A 14,639-nucleotide genomic window follows, 5' to 3' on the forward strand; every position below is an offset into this window, starting at 1 on the left:
ACTCACAGTGAATGACGGGCTGCTAGCAGCATCTTACCATAGGCAACAGTCAATACCCCAAACAATGCCACGGGCCTCACGAGGCCTGAGTTAAGAGGCTCTTTACAAACAGGTCCTCGGGTTAGAAATCAGAACCTTGACTGACATGTGGCATGACTAAAAGTCATATGTCAGATACCTCAATAGAGTCAGAGAGAGAGACATGCATGTGTGCTCAGTCTTGTTCAACTCTGGGACCCCACGGACTGTAGCCCGTCAGGCTCCTCTCTCCAAGAAATTTTCCAGGCCAAAGTACTGGAGTGGGCTGCCATTTTTTCCTACTCCAGGGAATCTTCCTGACCCAGAGATCAAACCCATGTCTTCTGCATTGGCAGGCAGATTCTTTACTGCCGAACCTCCCGGGATTCTCAACAGAGTCATCAGTTCAGTTCAGTTCAGTCGCTCAGTCGTGTCCGACTCTCCGCGACCCCATGAATCACAGCACGCCAGGCTTCCCTAACCATCACCAACTCCTGGAGTTCACTCAAACTCATGTCCATCGAGTCGGTGATGCCATCCAGCCATCTCATTCTCTGTCATCCCTGTCTCCTCCCACCCCCAATCCCTCCTAGCATCAGAGTCTTTTCCAGTGAGTCAACTCGCTGTATGAGGTGGCCAAAGTATTGGAGTTTCAGCTTTAGCATCAGTCCTTCCAATGAACACCCAGGACTGATCTCCTTTAGAATGGACTGGTTGGATCTCCTTGCAGTCCAAGGGACTCTCAAGAGTCTTCTCCAGCACCACAGTTCAAAAGCATCAATTCTTCGGCGATCAGCTTTCTTCACAGTTCAACTCTCACATCCATACATGACCACGGGAAAAACCATAGCCTTGCTGGACGGACCTTAAGCAAACTTTAAATACCATATCTTTTCAGATAAGCCAGTCTGAAAGGCCAAAATTTGGGATCCTCTGACATGGCTCCTTCTTACACTGGAATCTCATCTTAAATGTGAACTTCACATAGACTTTCTCTGACTACACTGGCCAGGACACCTTGAAATTTTTCATAGAACCTATTCATATTTTATAATAATTTTTTCTCAGCATAACATAACCTTTTTAATATTTTCTTTAATTTTTTATTGTCACTCTCACTCCACCATAAACTCTATGAGGAGAGAGACTACATTTTTTTTAACCACTTACAGTACAGTGTGGCACATAATACATACTCTATATGTTGACCACATATATGAATGAATAAATGAATACAACTTCCTATATTTACACTGAAAAATTTTTGCTTGGTGATTTGTGGGGGGTGGTTGGCTTTACCTAAGAATCTAATAGGTTCCTCCATATATTTATTCATAGTGTGCTCCCTGCCCCCTAGAAATGACTTCAGAGAGTTTTCCACAACGAAGATTTTAGCAACATTTCTATTAAGTGAATTCATCTAGGGATACTGAAACATTATCTAAAACAGCAACATCTTTATAGCTGTTATTGACAAACATACATATTATGATCAGATAAAATTTTCTATAGTTTCTATAGTAAAAGATCCATATTAAAAAAAAAAAGTTTCACAGCTCTCTTCTCCATTTTTTAAGCACATGGTCTGAAAGTACTTTCAGTATCTTTCCATGATGTAAGCATGAAAAAATGGGTATTGAAATGGAAGGACTATGAGCAGTCAGGGTCATGGACCCAGAAAGTGTCACCTTAGCTGGGAACGTAAGGAGCAAGTCAGGAAAGTGGGCCATGCCCAGAGTCACACCCAGAGGGGGCAAATTGCACCTCTTGGGGCCACAAGACACCAGAGGCAGCAAGTGGTGGTCACGAGCCCGAGCAGAGGCACAGGAAGTGAACTCTGGGACGGCACAGGAAGTGAACTCTGGGACGGCACGGTCTGTGTTTCTGTAGCTCCAGCCCTCAGCTTGGCTCCTCCTGTGTAACAGGTGCTCAGTCAATGCGGACTGAGAATGGAGAACAGGGAAGAAAAGCGGATAAACCAAGCTCTAAAAATGAACTACCTAATTTATAATATTCCTGTGGTCAATCATGTGATGTCATCGTACACACAATGTCTAGAGACCTGGATTCTTTTTCAACACAAAGCTTTCCATGACACAGAAGGTGGTTCCTTGGCGTGTTTATTTTGTGTAACACAGCAGAGGGACTGAGGAGGACTCCAGAGGCCTATCTGTCCTGTGGAATAACTACCTCAGTGGGAAAACGAAGTACTTTACAGTGGAGTGGGTTTGTTCTGTCCCAGCCGCTGTAAGGTTTACAAGAATTAAAAGTTTTTAAAATAGAAGAGCCAGATTTATTAGGGAATCTATCCTTAGAGATGACAATGCTCTGTTTTAAGAAAAATCCAGTTCAGTTCAGTTCAGTTGCTCAGTCGTGTCCGACTCTTAGTGACCCCATAAATTTATGTTTATCAGTTTATACATATACATAATTTATACTGGTAAATACAGCACTTAAAAGAGGCAACTGCAAATGATTCTTAAAAACTGTTTTTTTTAAGATGATATTTGTTTTTCTCTTTCTGACTTATTCACTTTGTACAACAGGCTCTAGGTTCATCCACCTCACTAGAACTGACTCAAATGCATTCCTTTTTATGGCTAAGTAATATTCCACTGTATATATGTACCACAACCTCTTAATCCATTCATCTGATGATGGGCATCTAGACTGCTTCCATGTTTGAGCTATCGTAAATAGTGCTGCTAGTAAAACAGTAGTGATTAACCTATTTGCAGGGCACGAAGAGAGACACAGACACAGAGAACACACTTTGGACACAGCAAGGGAAGGAGAGGGTGAGACAAATTGAGAGAGTAGCATTGACACATATACACCACCATATATAAGTTCAGCTCAGTCGCTCAGTCATCTCCGACTCTGCGGCCCCATGGACTGAAGCACACCAAGCCTCCCTGTTCATCACCAACTCCCAGAGTTCACTTAAGCTCATGTCCATCGAGTCGGTGATGCCATCCAGCCATCTCATACTCTGTTGTCCCCTTCTCCTCCTGCCTTCAATCTTTCCCAGCATCACAGTCTTTTCCAATAAGTCAACTGTTCGCATCAGGTGGCCAGAGTATTGGAGTTTCAGCTTTAGCATCAGTCCTTCCAATGAAAACCCAAGACTGATTTCCTTTAGGATAGACTGGTTGGATCTCCTTGCAGTCCAAGGGACTCTCAAGAGTCTTCTCCAACACCACAGTTCAAAACCATCAATTCTTCAGTGATCAGCTTTCTTTACAGTCCAACTCTCATATCCATACATGGCTACTGGAAAAAACATAGTTTTGACTAGACAGACCTTTGTTGGCAAAGGAATGTCTCTGTTTTTTAATATGCTGTCTAGGTTGGTCATAACTTTTTTCCAAGGAGCATGTGTCTTCTAATTTCATGGCTGCAGTCACCATTTGCAGTGATTTTGGAGCCCCCCAAAATAAAGTCTTTTTCTGTTTCCACTGTTTCCCCATCTATTTGCCATGAAGGGATGGGACCAGATGCCATGATCTTAGTTTTCTGAATGTTGAGCTTTAAGCCAACTTTTCCACTCTCCTCTTTCACTTTCATCAAGAGGCTCTTTAGTTCTCCTTCACTTTCTGCCATAAGGGTGGTGTCATCTGCCTATCTGAGGTTATTGATATTTCTCCTGTCAATCTTGATTCCAGCTTGTGCTTCTTCCAGCCCAGTGTTTCTCATGATGTACTCTGCATATAAGTTAAATAAGCAGGGTGACAAAATACAGCCTTGATGTACTCCTTTTCTTATTTGGAACCAGTCTGTTGTTCCATGTCCAGTTCTAATTGTTGCTTCTTGACCTTCATACAGATTTCTCAGGAGGCAGGTCAGGTGGTCTGGTATTCTCATCTCTTTCAGAATTTTGTTTGTGGATCACACAGTTTGTTGTGATCCACACAGTCAAAGGCTTTGGCATAGTCAATAAAGCAGAAATAGATGTTTTTCTGGAACTCTCTTGCTTTTTCGATAATCCAATGGATGTTGGCAATTTGATCTCTGGTTCCTCTTTTCTGAAGCCAGCTTGAACATCTGGAAGTTCACGGTTCATGTACTGTTAAAGCCTGCCTTGGAGAATTTTGAGCATTACTTTGCTAGTGTGTGAGATGAGTGCAATTGTGTGGTAGTTTGAGCATTCTTTGGCATTGACCATATATAAAATAGATAGCTAATAGGAAGTTGCTGTATAGCAAAGGGAGCTCAACGTTGTACTCTGGGACACCCTCTGGTAGAAGGTGGAATGGGGTGAGGGGCAGGTTTGAGGGGAGGGACATATGTATACTTATGGCCGATTCATACTGTTGTATGGCATAAGCCAACACTCTTCCAATTAAAAATAAATTTTAAAAGTATTTTTATCAGTTTTTACAGAATATTCACTGATAAATACTTTTTAAAAAAATTTATTTTTAATTGGAAGATAAGTGCCTTATACTATTGTGTTGGTTTATGCCATACAACAATGTGAATCAAGTTTTTTCTTTTTTTATCAGTTTATATAAGTAATTCATGGACTTCCTAGGTGACTCAGTAGTAAAGAATCTGCCTGCCAGTGCAGGAGACAGAACATGCGGGTTCAATCATGGGGTCCGGTGGATTTCCTAGAGGCGGAAGTGCAACCAACTCCAGTATTCTTGCCTGGAGAATCCCATGGACAGAGTAGCCTGGCAGGCTACCAGTCTACAGGGTGGCAAAGAGTTGACAGAAACTAAGCACACACACACGTAATTCACACAGTGGGAAGTTATGTAAAAGAAACATACTTTCAGTTAGCCATTGAAATACATCTTTTAAAACAGATTGAATATTGTTCATGATTTGGGGACAGAGAGTCTGCTTTTGCTTTGTTGACATAATCAGCTTTATGAAGATTAACATATATTTCCCATGGTTTTAGAGACAGAAAGATGCATGATTCTGATTAGACAAAGTCACCTTGGGAGATCACAGTCTTATTTGTACCTAAAATGTGCTGTCTGCACAAAAATTCAGCTTGGGAAATGTGTTGTATTAAATAGGCTGCATAAATATGAATTAAATAAGAAATGAAGAGACAGGTATGAGCTCTATGGGAATTATTCTGGGTAGGTTATCACAAGAGGACCTGTTTTTATTCTTTAATTTTTCTACCCTGAAACAGTGCTACTGTGGCAGAGATGGCTGGATTGCTTCTCAAACTTTCATTTTACTTATTTCTTAACACTTTTTTCTCATTAATGGAAATCAAAACTTTCATTGGCCACTTTTCCTGTAATAAAGATTTTTATTTCTCAGTTTTGTAGGTAGATGTGGCTCTGGGATTTGTGAGATGGTTGCTTAAAGGGAAGCTGACTTAGCTGAGACCCCTGCAGTTTTACTCTCTCCCTTTTCCTCCCTCTGCTGGCCTGGAATCCAGATACAGTTGCTGGCGCTTCAACAGTCATCTTGGGCCATGAGCAGCCTTGAGGATGAAGGTAAACAATTCAGATAATAGAGCATATTGGTAGAGCTTGTGTCACTGGTGATGTACAGTGATAGTATATCACCTCTGGACTACCTATTTCTGGATATTTTTGTGTGTAAAAATAAACCATTAATATCTTGTTTATGCTAATTGGACCATAAAAAATGCTAAGCACTGACGAATAGATGCTTTCAAACTGTGGTGTTAGACAAGACTCTTGAGAGTCCCTTGGACTGCAAGGAGATCAAACCAGTCCATCCTAAAAGAAATCAGTCCTGAATATTCATTGGAAGGACTGATGCTGAAGCTTGAAGACTTTGGCCGCCTGATACGAAGAGCTGACTCATTTGATGCTAGGAAAGAATTGAAGGCAGGAGGAGAAGGGGACAACAGAGGACAAGATGGTTGGATGGCATCACCAACTCAATGGACATGAGTTTAAGCAAACTTTGGGAGATGGTGAAGGAGAGGGTAGCCTGGCATGCTGCAGTGCACGGGGTTGCAAAGAATTGGACATGACTGAGCGACTGAACAAAAACAACAATTCTTTTATTATATAAATAGTACCTAATATTAATGGATATTTGTTTGTTGTTTAGTTGCTAAATCGTGTCTGACTCTTTGTGACCCCATGGACTGCAGCCCACTAGCTCCTCTGTCCATGGGATTTTCCAGCAGGAATACTGGAGTGGGTTGCCATTTCCTCCTCCAGGGGATCTTCTTGATCCAGGGATCAAACCCACATCTCCTGCACTGGCAGGTGGATTCTTTACCACTGAGCCACCGGAAGACATTAACAAATATACTCCTACAAAATAAAATGCTGATTATCTAATACAAAGAAATAACTATAAATAGGACCTACCATAAGGGGCTAATACATTTAACTCTGTCAGCAGTCCAAATAACTTTCTTTATACACAGAAAAATTTAAAGAATACTATTTTCTGACTATATAATTTAGAACCCATGGTTGTTTAGAGAACTCACTGCATCATTATTTAAAAAAAATACATACATAAAATGGTAGCTAATCTAAACTGCAAGCACAGGGCCTAAGAAAAAAGGAATCAATGACTTTTTTCAGGCCATAAAACATTTTCATGGTGATGTCATTTCAGTAACATTGTACTTTCTGCCTAGAGAGCTTATTCAATTTTCTCAGTCTAATACTGTCTCCATAGAGCGAGAAAATGATGTTACCATTTTTCTTCTAGTTTTTTTTTAACCTCTGTAACACTACATTTGGAGACAAATTATGAGAATTAAATCTATTTAATACATACATACCTTAAGAAAAAAAAATCCTAACTGTATTGTACTCAACTAAGTAATGGAAAATATTTTACTATCTGACATCTATAATAAAATTAAGACCAAAAACATGAGGCCCAATAACTGTTCAGTGCCAAACTCATGATTCTTTTCCCTATATTTTTGGGAACCATTTCAGGAACATAATATTATTTCACAGCTCACATATTTAGAAGATTGGCATTTGGGGCAGCCTTAAGTGTCTTAGATTTTAGAAAGTTACTTTCAGAATTGTTTCATAGTGAATTGATTCCTTGCCTAAGCTTAACTACTCTTGATTCAAAGTTTTATCAAAATCAATTAAACAAGATACACCTACTGATGTTGCAGCCTCATTTTTACCTGTAGACCAGCTTTCATTCCTTTTCTATTTTTTAAAATATTATTTTATACAGTCACTGGATAAAGAATGGGAAGCCCATGGTGGCTCAGACAGTAAAGAATCTGCCTGCAATGAAGAAGACCTGGGTTCAGTCCCTGGGTTGGGATAAAGAGTAGACATATTAAACCCAGTTTCTTTTCTTTCCTTGATTGCATGAAGCCTTGATTTCTCAGAAGATGGGTAGGTAAAAAAAACAAAAAAATCCCAAAACATAACAAAAACCCTTGACAGACCTGACAAAGACTTTTTGAAATACTGACAATGTCCTCTTACAACCAAATAACTAAATTATAAATATCAGAGAGACTCTCCTTTCAAATGACATAAAAATGCAGCTCACATTTGAAGATTTCTGTCTGCTAGCTTTATTACAGTCCTAGGATTCTATCATGTATTATGTACTACATAAGCCACAGTAAAATATCCACTAATATCCTTCTATGCAAGTTACCATCTGAACATATGGAATGGCTCTTTGAATGAATGGATGGAGAATTCTCCATTGAGAGAAAAGACTGAATGAGAAAAAGACTTCCAACTCTTTCACAAAGCTCTAAGTTATTCTGAATCGCCTAACTAGGTTTCAGATTTTCAGATCATCATCAATTGCAGGTAATATAGAACGACAGAAACTCCAACGTTGTCAGAAACTGACAGCTGTAAGTACTTGGTATGCACAGCTCATCAGCTCTCAGAGGGACGGGCTCGTGTATGTGCAAGTCTGGTCATAGCAACGCCTGCCCTCACTTCCTGTGAGACTCACCCCAGAAGCCGGGGCCTCTCAAAGGGTTCACAGCTCTGAGCTTCACAAGGCTTCATGCCAGCAGTCAGCAGTCCTGCTATTTCCCTACAGTTACAGTCTCTATGACCTCTCTGCCAGACAGACAAGAAACGCCAATTTATGAGCTGACACTGGGATCTGGGTGGCAGGAACAGATGTCACCGTCACTTCCAATATATTCAGGAAAGAAGTGCCATGGGGAAATGACTCTGGGCAGTATGAATCAGCCAGACACAACTGAAAGGGCCTCTTTATCCCATTGCAAACCTCCTCGGTCAGAAGGTAATGAATAAGGAAATCCAATCCAAGGTACCTACTGGCTCTCTTCATTCCGCTGATGTCCCCAGAAGAGGGGGAAACGCAGTTAGAGGCATTAGTGTGATCTCTAAGAGAATTTATAAACAAATCATTTATCTTGCTGTCCACTTATCAGGGGCCCTGGATAAATGGCTTTGTACTCTCCAGTGCTGAGCCATCAGCATTTATTTGCATATCTATGGGTTTATAATTGCAGGCTCTTATAGCATATAATTAGTACACCCCTGCCCGGGGCGATCTTTCTTTTCTCTGGACACCATTAGCACTTGCTATTTGTTCTGCTTTCTGGGGGCAGTTTTAATTGCTCATCCACAATGCTAGTATATTAGAGGGAGGTGCTTCACTCAACCTTATTTTAAGGAAAACCACCCTCCAGTAGTCACCTAGGGATGTGAGAGCTGGACCATAAAGAAGGCTGAGCGCTGAAGAATCAATGGTTTAGAATTGTGGTGCAGGAGAAGATTTGAGAGTCCCTGGACAGCAAGGAGACCAAATCAGTCAATCCAAAAGGAAATCAACCCTGAATATTCATTGAAAGGACCGATGCTGAAGCTGAAGCTTGAATACTTTGATCACCTGATGTGAAGAGCTGACTCACTGGAAAAGACCCTGATGCTGGGAAAGACTGAGGGCAGGAGGAGAAGGGGTGGCAGAGGATGAGATAGTTAGATGGCATCACTGACTCAATGGACATGAGCTGAGCAAATTCTGGGAGACAGTGAAGGACAGGGAAGCCTGGTGTGCTGCAATTTATGGGATTTCAAAGAATCGGACACAACTTAGCAACTGAACAATAACAACCCTGCCTGTAATTGCCCCTGCCCATTTGCCCCACATGACTCCAACCCAACTTACTCCCCTCCCTAGCCAAACTGCTTGGACCAGGGTTGGAACCCCAACTCTGCAACCATGGCTTGCACGGTCGTACTCAAAAAAGTCAAGGCCAGTTGGATTCTGTGGAATGTGAATAAAGGGGGAGAAAAAGGAATTGTAAACTGGCAGCAGAAGGGGAAGATGCAGGCATGCAGAGGGTAGCTATAGCTGTGTCCATCTATTTCAGCGCACCAGGGCAAAGCTCTACCAAATTTTGTCGCAAAAGTATCTATTAGTTTCTTAAACCCGAAGTAACAGTTTGGGTTCATTCTTTAAGGGGACTATTGGGCTCACGCTACTGAATTTCTCTGTAGATTTCATGTGCCATTAGCTGTATAGTGAAAATCAACTGTCACCTCCCATTGTTATTTTCTTACTGAAGCTTCAGTCACATCTTTTGCTGGCAATCAAATGAGTGAAAATTAAACAGGTAGCTTTGCTATTATTGTCCTTTTCAGAACACCTCAAGAGAGTATGCCCCTCAAGGATAAAAGACAAATGCTCAGACCTTGATGTAATCCCATAGCCACCTAAGACTAATACCATGCTGATCTTTAAAATTTTGTTCCCTATGGATTCCTTTGCATTACTTTTATTCTGTATTAAAATATTATCTTAATTACTGCATCTTTGAGTGCCTCCTTATTTTGCACTTGATCTGTAATTTTTACTTGTCTCACCCTAACCCCCAGGCCTGTACTAGAGACAAGGTAAATACAATGATGATAATGACAGTGATGGTGATTGTAAATGCTCATCTGTGTTGCACCAGAAGATACAAGGTCAAAGGAATATGACTCACTTCTCTTAGAGTTACAGGAAGAGTGACTCATTTAATCAAGTTTTCCACGTCTCGATTAAATGCACTGCTCTCCAATCCCTCAGACTATCTCCGGCAGAGCTCTCGCCTCATTACACTGTCATATTCGGTGCACTGGGCTCTTTCCTTCTCTAGACTATTAGCTCACTGAAGATCAGGACCAAATCTCACTTATCTTTGTTTCCCCATAACTTTCCTGAGTGTAAGAAGGTATGAATGAAGCAGTGTCATGGAAAAGGAATAGAAAAGTAACAGAAAATGTGATTGGTGCTTTTAATTCTGTCTTCCTGAACTACAGCTAAAAGGGAAGAGCCTAAAATTGCAGAAGGAAGGATTTGTGTTTAATATTTGTATAACTTTGACAATAAATGTCTCTGTCATATAGATTGGTATGGATAAATCTGTAAGCCATTCAGATTTTCCACCCTTTATCCTGCTGTGGCCTTCCCTGGCTGCCCCAAATGGGCAAGAAATATCCAGACCCATGCCCTACATTAGCAGGCATGCTTGCAGGCTGAGTTCCTCAGTTGTGTCTGACTCTGAGACACTTTGGACTGTAGCTCACCAGGCTCCTCTGTCCGTGGAATTTTTCAGACAAGAATACTGGAGTGGGTTGCCATTTTCCTCCTCCAGGGATCTTCCCAACCCTGGGGATCAAATCCGTGTCTCCTGTGTCTCCTGCACTGCAGGCATCTTTACCAGCTCAGCCATCAGCAGTACATACACCCAAACTACATTAATAATGGCAGTTGGGCTTGGAGGCCTAAACATCTAGAATATTGTCTGACATAACTTGGAGAAAACGCTTTTCAAATCTTAAAATAGATTCTCTTCTTTACATATAGTACATTACATGCTCTTCTTTACACATAGTACATTGTTTTCTGAGCCAAGGATTTGGATAAGGAAGCATAAAGAGATTGAATTTCAGGCCTGGGCTAATTAGATCTTAAAGCAGAATTTAACTGGACATGGAACAACAGACTGGTTCCAAATTGGAAAAGGAGTACGTCAAGGTTACATATTGTCACCCTGCTTATTTAACTTCTATGCAGAGTACATCATGAGAAACGCTGGGCCGGAAGAAGCACAAGCTGGAATCAAGATTGCTGGGAGAAATATCAATAACCTCAGATATGCAGATGACACCACCCATATGGCAGAAAGTGAAGAGGAACTCAAAAGCCTCTTGATGAAAGTGAAAGAGGAGAGTTAAAAAGTTGGCTTGAAGTTCAACATTCAGTAAACAAAGATCATGGCATCTGGTCCCATCACTTCATGGGAAATAGATGGGGAAACAGTGGAAACAGTGTCAGACTTTATTTTTTTGGGCTCCAAAATCACTGCGGATGCTGATTGCAGCCACGAAATTAAAAGATGCTTACTCCTTGGAAGAAAAGTTATGACCAACCTAGACTGCATATTAAAAAGCAGAGATATTCCTTTGCCAACAAAGGTCCATCTAGTCAAGGCTATAGTTTTTCCAGTGGTCATGTATGGATGTGAGAGTTGAACTGTTAAGAAAGTTGAGCGCCAAAGAATTGATGCTTTTGAACTGTGGTGTTGGAGAAGACCCTTGAGAGTCCCTTGGGCTGCAAGGAGATCCAACCAGTCCATCCTAAAGGAGATCAATCCTGGGTGTTCATTGGAAGGACTGATGCTAAAACTGAAACTGCAATACTTTGGCCACCTCATGCGAAGAGTTGACTCACTGGAAAAGACTCTGATGCTGGGAGGGATTGGGGGCAGGAGGAGAGGGGGACGACAGAGGATGAGTTGGCTGGATGGCATCATTGACTCGATGGACATGAGTTTGAGTGAACTCCGGGAGTTGATGATGGACCAACTGAGGGAGGCCTGGCGTGCTGCGATTCATGGGGTCGCAAAGAGTTGGACATGACTGAGAGACTGAACTGAACTAAACTATCTTATTACCTTCAGGCACTTGGGCTCACAGAGAAGCAAAGCCTCAGAGGATGCTCCTCCCACTCTAATGCAATGTGGAAGCAAGTACCAACCAGTGATTTCAGTATCAGAAAAGAAACTACAGGTCACTTTTGTTATTGATTGTAATGGTAACTGGCCCTGTATCTGAGCCACGTGAGGGTGATGCTCAGTTTTTCTGAACTTCTCAATTATTTTCATTGCCCCTAACAAGGTATCTGCTCCATCTCTAAGCCTGAGTTCACGCCTGCACTTTCATAATGATTTACTTTCCTGTGTGGCTCCCAGCTGTGGTGCCAGAGCACATTGTTGGGCCACAAGTACTTTGTTATAAATAATAGTCTATGTACCATAATCTATAAATATTGACTGTTCAAGAGGAGAAATTAGGATCAAGTCCCCATTTTCTCCATATAAACATCACTCTCAGTTATATTTTACTATGTTTGCTTATCAAGGAGGGAAATGGCAGGCCATTTAAAATGTTTTGAATTATTAAGTGCTTTATTTTCCTTGAGAGAATGTTTGGGTTTCAGCAAAATTGGCCCCTTTTATGACAGTGGATTATAAATGGTTCATGAGGGTTTTATTGGATTAAGATGTACAAAGTTGTTGACCTTGACAATGGTGACTATTAACAGGCATATTTCCAAAGAGCACCGGAATCACAGTACTGTGGTATTGGGTAAATGTTGTCCAGCTACAACAGTGCTTTTGTGGCATTCTGAACGAGGTGAAACAAGTATTATCTAAGACACAAGATCAGTATGTCCAGATCAAGGTCTTTGAGATGCAGACTTGATTTGTTAGAGGAAGGTTTCCTGGTGGCTCAGATGGTAAAGAAACCACCTGCAATGCAGGAGAACCAAGTTTGACCCCTGGAAGATCCTCTGGAAAAGGAAATGGCAACCCACTCCAGTATTCTTGCCTGGAAAATTCCATGGACAGAGGAGCCTGGCAGGTTACAGTCCATGGGGTTACAAACAGTCAGACACAACTGAGTGATTAACATTTTCACTTTCAGTTTTTTTCCAACATAGTATTTAAATGCTTTTATTTTTTATAAACCTACTTTTAAAGATTTCTAACAATTTTTAAAAGAACTCATGGGACAAAATGTCAATCTATAGAAAAAAGCAGATGAATAATTATATAGCATTTTGATGGAAAAAATTTTAAGCATACAATAAATAGAAGAAATCACACAAAAGACATGAGATTTGACTACACAAAAATGTAAAACCACTAAATAAAAAAACTGATAAGCAAGCAACAAGCTGGGGAAAGATCTACTCAAATCTATTTATCAATATTTTAAAGATGTTCCTACAACTCAGTAAGAAAAAACACAAACTTTCAATAGATGTTGCTAGTGCCCAATCATGAAGAAGGCACTGGCGACCCACTCCAGTACTCTTGCCTGGAAACTCCCATGGACAGAGGAGCCTGGTAGGCTGCAGTCCATGGGGTCGCTAAGAGTCGGACACGACTGAGCGACTTCACTTTCACTCATTGCAGAAGGAAATAGCAACCCACTCCAGTGTTCTTGCCTGGAGAGTCCCTGGGACGGGGGAGCCTGGTGGGCTGTCGTCTACGGGGTCGCACAGAGTCGGACACGACTGATGTGACTTAGCAGCAGCAGCAGTGCCCAATCATAAAAGAGGAAGTAAAAATGACAGATAGACACACACATATAAATGTTTAACCTCAGAAGGAATAAAAGCAATACAAATTAAATGATACTCTCCCTTTACTTGTTTAAAATAATAAAAGATTTTCAAATCAATAAATAATAATTTAGTTGTGGTATGGTGAGATAGACATCATATTGCTGGTGTTATGAAGTATCAGTTCAGTTCAGTTCAGTCGCTCAGTCGTGTCCGACTCTCCGCGACCCCATGAATCACAGCACGCCAGGCCTCCCTGTCCATCACCAACTCCCGGAGTTCACTCAAACTCATGTCCACAGAGTCGGTGATGCCATCCAGCCATCTCATTCTCTGTCGTCCCCTTCTCCTCCCGCCCCCAACCTTTCCCAGCATCAGAGTCTTTTCCAGTGAGTCAACTCGTCTCATGAGGTGGCCAAAGTATTGGAGTTTCAGCTTTAGCATCAGTCCCTCCAATGAACATCCAGGATTGATCTCATTTAGAATGGACTGGTTGGATCTCCTTGCAGTATAAGGGACTCTCAAGAGTCTTCTCCAACACCACAGTTCAAAAGCATCGATTCTTCGGCGATCAGCTTTCTTCACAGTCCAACTCTCACATCCATACATGACCACGGGAAAAACCATTGCCTTGACTAGACGGACCTTGGTCGGCAAAGTAATGTCTCTGCTTTTTAATATACTATCAAGGTTGGTCATAACTTTCCTTCCAAGGAGCAAGCGTCTTTTAATTTCATGGCTGCAATCAGCATCTGCAGTGATTTTGGAGCCCAAAAAAACAAAGTCTGACACTGTTTCCACTGTTTTTCCATCTATTTCCCATGAAGTGATGGGACCAGATGCCATGATCTTTGTTTTCTGAATGTTGAGCTTCAAGCCAACCTTTTCACTCTCCTCTTTCACTTTCATCAAGAGGCTTTTGAGTTCCTCTTCACTTTCTGCCATAAGGGTAGTGTCATCTGCATATCTGAGGTATAAAGCCCCCTTAAAACATTTCAAGAAAGCAATCTGGCAATATATTTCTGGAGCTTTAAGAAGTAATCCTACCCTTTGGTTCAGCAATTCTA

The 14,639-nt window shown here is 41.3% G+C and overlaps 1 protein-coding gene across 11 annotated transcripts in view; it reads right to left on the bottom strand.

Annotated features, from left to right (window-relative positions):
* The window catches only part of DLG2 (discs large MAGUK scaffold protein 2), a 1,481,746-nt gene that overhangs the window by 575,112 nt on the left and 891,995 nt on the right, over window positions 1-14,639 (bottom strand). The window lies entirely within an intron of this gene.

This window comes from Moschus berezovskii, chromosome 25 (genome assembly GCF_049115385.1).
Source record: "Moschus berezovskii isolate FMDL1 chromosome 25, NW_MosBer_1.0, whole genome shotgun sequence".
In the NCBI taxonomy this organism is placed as follows: Eukaryota; Metazoa; Chordata; class Mammalia; order Artiodactyla; family Moschidae; genus Moschus; species Moschus berezovskii.